This window comes from Octopus sinensis, linkage group LG1 (assembly GCF_006345805.1).
Source record: "Octopus sinensis linkage group LG1, ASM634580v1, whole genome shotgun sequence".
Lineage (NCBI taxonomy): Eukaryota > Metazoa > Mollusca > Cephalopoda > Octopoda > Octopodidae > Octopus > Octopus sinensis.
In genome coordinates, this window is record NC_042997.1 from 190,751,698 (window position 1) to 190,759,197 (window position 7,500).

Sequence of the window (7,500 nt, forward strand, 5' to 3'; positions counted from 1 at the left end):
ACGCGTTGTGTTCTTGAGCAAAACACTTCATTTCACGTTTCTCCAGTCCACTCAGCTGGCAAAAATGAGTAACGCTGCGATGGACTGGCGTCCCGTCCAGCTGGGGAACACATACACCATAGAAACCGGGCCCATGAGCCTGGTTAGGCTTTAAAAGAGCGCATTTTTTTTTTATCTGCCTGTCTATTTGTCTGTCCCCGCTACTTTAGTTTTCCTTATCTCACGCTACTCACAGTAAATTAGATATTACCTCGCAATATTTTCTTTTCCACCGCCTCTGTACGATAAATTTTAGGCAAAATCTCATGGGAAGTTCTACCCAGTGTAGTAAGGTTTTACTGATGTGGATGAATACCTAAACTCTTCATATTCTGGATTTCCTATGTCATAAATAAATTGCGAACAATGAGAAATACATAAACTAATACCCTCCCTTCTAAAACAAGGACATTTCACATTATCTCTTTACTGTTATTCACCACTTTTAAGTGGCCTGCTAAACGTTATTGTACTCAAATTTAAATATTATAGGGTTGCTGTCCCATAACTTCTGAATTCATCCCTTGAAAAGAATGACAGGCAACATTAATCATGTTAGGATTAGAACTCAGAACCAAAGAGCCGGATGAAATACCAGAAAACGTTTTTGACGTTCTAATGATTCTGCCAATCTAAGGTTCAATGTTTGGAGGAGGCAAGAAAAGAAGGATTCTTTATGCCTAGTGGGAACCCTTTAACCTAGATTGGCACCCCGTTATTAATTGTTTCTCGATAATAAAAAAAAGACCCTTATTGTTGTGCTACTCATCACCAGCAATAATTCCTCAAAATAGAATGAAATTCAACATTGAACCAGGCAACATCAACGATATAAACGAAAATGGAATATCGGAAGAAGGTATAGTCCGGTAGGCGAGTGGTGCTAGACAGATCGTCAGTCAATACTTGTTTGATGAAGGACTTATGGCCAGCGGAGATGGATCAAGACAGATTACACACATTTGAATGAAAGCCATTTGAGAAATAAGGTTGAAGAAGAAAGCTCACGTACTCGATGATGAAATGTTTGTTTGTTTGAGTTGGCACAAAACAAGTAAAAGCAAACACACACGATCCATGGAAGATAGTGGCTAACACAAGTTGAAATAGAGATCAATCAAAAAATCAACGAGGACGCGTTGGGGATCGGTCAAGGAGTAAATGAAGACATCATACAGGCTGGACACTATAAATTTCATGGAAAAAAGGAAGTAAATATTGAACTAGAACATACCAGCTTTGTAAGCGATGAAGTTGGGCTTGGCAACAATATACATTTGATGGAAAGACATTTAAATTATACGATCAAGGGAAAATGCTTAATATGTAAAGATTTGAAAGGCGAAAAGCGAAATATTTTGACACGATTAAAAGAAATTCTAAATAATTCAGAAACGAAAAGCCATTATACTTGAGACAGATTAACACAGGCAAATTCTTAGTTGAAACCTAAAAAGTTGAAGCTGTATAAGAACATATAATTATAAACATGACATTACTGACATCCATAATTTAATGTGCCGCTGCGGTTGATGTGGAAGAAAGATTGAATGTGAAACACGTCGATATAAAAAAAGTGAAACAAGATTCATGGTGGGAAAGATGGATTGAAAGGTACATAAAAATACTGAGACCTGGGTCAGACTGAAAGCTGGAGTAAAAGCAACTTCGGAAAAGTAGAAAAGTCTTATCTTAAGTGAAAGCACAGCATATATATGAAAAGCTTTACCTTAGTGTTAGAAAATATCAAGGAATGATTTCGTACAAATCAAACCAGGACAAAGCATCATACTGAGAGAGCAATCTAAGTGTAACAGACTATTTTTAGTCAAATCAGGAACAGGTTTACCATAACATTTGAGGAGACACAATACAAAATTTGACACTTCATACAAATAGATTCAAGAGAATTTTAAGTAGGAATATGGATGTCCCTCAGTACACATATTAAAATAGCAGACTGGATAAAACCGATTAAAACAGAGCGACAATGCAAAGTAGAAAACTCCGATGACTCTAACTAGAGACAATATCCTGTAGCAGGTAAATATTATGCCAAATGGAAAAGTTCAAAGCCTAGATGGGATGAAAACACTTTGGACGTAAAATAAAAATCCTTACACTGCCCAATTGTAAATCATTAACATGAATGTGTGATACAAGGAAATGTATCAGAGTGCATGCCTGAGGGAAGAACTGCTTTGATATAAAAGATAAAGTGAAAGGATATGCATTAGAAAATTATCGTCTTATTATGTGCAACTGCTTCATTCAGTTATGTAAGTTTCTAACAGGCATTTTTGATGGGAAAACACACAAGCATTTTATGTAGAGTATCAAGGCGGCGAGCTGGCAGAATCGTTAGCACGCCGGGCGAAATGCGTAGCCGTATTTCGTCTGCCGTTACGTTCTGCGTTCAAATTCCGCCGAGGTCAACTTTGCCTTTCATCCTTTTGGGGTCGATAAATAAAGTACCGGTTATGCACTGGGGTCGACGTAATCGACTTAATCCCTTTGTTTATCTTTGTTTGTCCCCTCTATGTTTAGCCCCTTGTGGGCAATAAAGAAATATATATTGTTAAATATTGAAGAGAAGATGTGGAGGAAACACAAAAAATCACCCAGGACCAGCAAGCGCAACGTTGGCGGAGGGACTCCCAAAAGAGATATGATATGGTGAGATGATCTTGTATTCTTTGGTGTAGCTGAAAATCTCGTCAATGCCTTCAGTGACTGTATGAAAAATCACTGGGATGTGTTGCCATAGAAACATTTATTATCCTGTTATTTGTTATCGCGTTAATACAATGATTTAGTGTAAAAACGCTATGAGCAATAGGAGAGGCCAACAATGGCACAAAACGTTTCATTGATCATTGCTGCATAAGATCAACGTCAAGTTAAAAATTCTACAACAATATGTTTACTAAACCAGAACGCTGCTGTCGATACCAAATGATAGCTTTATGATTTAATATACGAACGCTTTTTCTGGTTTCTCAGTAATCTCTCAATGATAGTGTATATCCACGGATATGTGGGTAACATTTGGTAATAACATTGACAACTGAAGTAAACATGCACTGGTGTATGATAATGATGAGACTATTATAATGTGTGTCACTCAGAAGTAAATGTTAACTTTATATATATATATATATATATATATATATAATATATATATATATATATATATATATATTGGAGATGTACTCGCATAGCAAGTAATTTGATCTGAGATTGTTAGCTGAAACGAAAACAATTGCAGCGTGGAAGGTGTTTGTAAGCCATTTAAGAAACACACAAAAGCCGTTCGATTCACTTCAAATTAATGTTGAATCGTAGGGTTTTTGTGTGTTTCTTAAATGGCTTACAAACACCTTCCACGCTGCAATTGTATATATATATATATATATATATATATATATATATATAGCCCTTTCACGCTTATTCGTTCGTTCCACTCTTCGTTCTTTCTTTCCCCTTCTCTCACATTTCTTTGCCTTCGCTTCTTGCTCACTTTCCCTCCACTTTTCACTTCGCAGTGTCCCTGTCAATTTTTCTCGCCCCTCCTTAATTCTTCTGTCTCTCTGCTTCTACTTCTCTCTTTTCTCTTCTCTTCCCACGTACCTGGCGTTCGGCCAAGCCTCTTCTTTCTTTCTTAGTCTGGCCGTTGTCCGTGCAACATCGATATTCCTCCCTGTGTTTGTGAAATAGTCAATCCCTGCCGTAAGGCTTCATTTCCACACACGTCCGTTTTTTTTCCGTCCTTGTTTTTGTATACATTCGCTGCTTTCTTCCAAGGAATCTAATGCTCTTAGCCTAGTTTTTCCTTGGGACTGGCCAGATTAGAGCAATCTCAAGTATAATCAGCCGAGAGCGTAATCAATTCTAATAATAATTAGCGTGCTGTGTAGCATAAATTTAAACAGAAAATTATAAACACAGTTCTGGGGGAGAATCACAGTTTTACGAAGTGAAACTGTTGTGTTGTGATGATCTTTCTTAGATAACAAATTATAGTGTTTTTCAACATCTTGCTAACCTGGTCGAGACTCAATTTTATGTATTTGTTTTGCACGATTCGTGTTATTAAATCGTGTGTTGAAACAGATATTTTTATACTTGGGGATGGCCATATTTTGCCGATTAAACTCACGCACTATATATTTGGTCTTCACTTCAGCTTTATTTTTGTTCTTTATTTTTGTCTGATATCTTTCTTCACACATCCTGTGAACTTTTCAGTGATTCACCATCTCACAAAGGCAAAAATTTGCAAATAAACCCAAAAGTAATCCCGCAAAACACAATCCATATTCTGCATCACACAAAATTTTTTTTAATAACACAAATCACATGACACATATTCTGAATTTTAACAATACTCTTCTCGTAGTAGACACTCAGTTACCTCCGTTAAGCTATCTCGACAATTAAACGTAACGCTATAAAGAACCTGCAGAACAACGAAACAAATCCTGCAACACAGCAAATTAGATATGACAAAAATATTTAATTCCTTCCTACAAAATCTCGGTTTTCTGAGTTCGGTAAAGTGACAAAGGGTGCATTAACTAGGAATTCCGTCAAGATCCTTAATTTTTCTGGTCATATGGTATTATTATGAATGCTTTCAAAAGTTTTTTCTTTCATAGACATTTATTCATGTCATTCGTAAGTGTTCTTCATGTTTGAAGGGTTACATCAAAATATTATATTTCTCAGCTAGGCATTAGTTGCATCTTTTTCACGGATTGGAATATATTGCAGTTTCAGCTATGTAATTAATAACAGAGTATTATATTCTTCATAGCTGAGAATATAATGGATTAAGAAAGATATAGCTTATGTCTGGATGAGAGATATACTATAAAGCAGCTCTTCGAACTATTTAACAAAATACCCGAAATACAAACAGGAATAAACACAAATGCATTGAAATAAAAAGATGGAATATATTGTGTCTCAAGATCTGAAGGAGTGAGTATGCTGTATGTACCTGGATATGAATGTGTGCTTCCTTAGCGCTATATAGATCCTTTCGATAGCAACCGTGATTGTTATCTTACTTTTATTGACCAACACTTTTGTAAGTCGTTTGCTATTAAGCAAACAGGATGTGACATTGCCGCAACAGCATTCCAGTGATTTTTAATATAAATACACACACACACACAACACACACACACACAATTACACAACGTGTACACTCGTATACATGCATATGTGTCACTCATATGTGGAGACATAAAAAGACACAAAACCAGTCCCAACCCAACTCTATCAACGCTGGAAGCATCATCAAGTCTTCCGAATTTATCCTTGGCCCTCAACCTGAAAATCCTCTGAAAAAAAATTGTTTAAGCTTAATCGTCGATTTTTATTGTATCTGCCAGAACACCTCCCTAACGCTCTGCAGAACGCAATATTGGACGTCCTATTAATTGTATGGTCCACCTGGTAATGAATTGAGAACATTCAAGATATCAAGCACGTCTTTGAGCAATCCAGGGCAGGTCTTTTACAGTGACTAACTGTCTCTACAATGTCCTACCCACTTTCCAGGAATGTCTACTGAAGACGTAGACTCAATGATAATAATGGTTTCAAATTTTGGCACAAGGCCAGCAATTTTTCACAGGAAGAGGAAGTCGATTGGAACGATCCCAACTCTTGACCGGTACTTATTTTATCGATCTAGAAACGATGAAACGCAAAGTTGGCCCCGGCTGAATTTAAACTCAAAACACAAAGCGGTCTGCCAGCTCGCTGTCTTAGCCTCAGTGATAATGATATTGGTTTCAAATTCTGACACAAGGCCAGTAATTTCGGGGAATGGGGGTAAGTGCTCAACTGGAACTTATTTTATCAGCCCCGAAAGGAGTGAAAGGAAAAGTCGACTTCGGTGGAATTTGAACTCAGAACGTAAAGACGGACGAAATGCTGCTAGGCATTATGGACCGGCATGCTAAAGACTTTGCCTTAGCGTCAGTGATGATAATATCAACTATAATTTATTTTACAAAAAGTTCAAATAGACACTTTGACGGTTTTGTATTTTGCAAAAAAAAAATTGAAAAAAAAACAGACTTTTAGCAACGTCCATGGCTCTTGACCAGTAATCGAAACCTGATGTTAATATCTTCATTTACGTCATCACGACATAGCCGTGGCTACTGTTATCTTTAAAGATGCCATATTCATTGTCTTTCTCATCATTATCAATTCAGCGTCACCACCTTCACCAACGTCATTGTCTCGTGCACTTTTCAAAGAAAATGCAAGGAAGTTTATATGGCATCGTAATTTAGACGGAGTTTGCAGGCAATGATGGTTGTGATAAACCGTCTTGAGTTTGGTGGCGAGGAGAGGAACTATAAAAATATAGTCTGAATGAATTAAAATCGTTTCAACTCACGCACATATACTCATACACATGCAAACACACACATATACACACAAACACGTACACACACGCACAAACACAAGCACACGCACACACAGACATAAGCATACATACTTGCATGCATCATCGTTTCATGAATATCATTTTAAAATTATTTGTATATAATATTTATTTATACAGTTTCTCAATACTATTTCGATACACAGTTCTCGGGAGTCCTTATTTATACTATTTTATTCATTCATTCATTCATTTATTCATTAACGAAGTGGTTGTTTGTTGGTTTTTGTGTTCTTTTTTTTTTACTGTTTGTTTTTCTTTTTTCTTTTTCTTACTTTGTTGTTTTGATTATTCTTTTTTAAACACCGTCTGTTTATATAGCTTCATACAAATACGTGACAACATAATTTAATGACTAAACATTTTATAAACCTATTGAAACGTAAATCACGCAAATATATTACTGGCTTTCTTCAATTAAACTGTGCTTTACTGCTTGCACTACTCAAAGTGCAATATATATGCGTGTATATATATATTTCTTTACTACCCACAAGGGGCTAAACACAGAGGGGACAAACAAGGACAGACAAAGGGATTAAGTCGATTACATCGACCCCAGTGCGTAACTGGGGTTATCGACCCCGAAAGGATGAAAGGCAAAGTCGACCTCGGCGGAATTTGAACTCGGAACGTAACGACAGACGAAATACGGCTACGCAGGTCGCCCGGCGTGCTAACGTTTCTGCCAGCTCGCGTGTATATATATGCGTGTATATATATATGTATGTGTGCGTGTGCGTGCGTGCATGCGTGAGGTTGGGGGTGTATGTGTGTGTATATACATATATGGCATGCACGTGTGTGTGTGTATAAATGCTGTTATGTTGGACATGTTAGATAATGCTGTTCCATAGACGTTATGTCTGAAAAATATTTCGACGGAATAGTCTCAGATGTAACGCCTTTTATCGTAGATTTTTTCAATCAAGAGCAACTTATTGCTAAGCAAGAACCACCAGTTCTGGAAAAGTTCGAAATACTCATTGAAA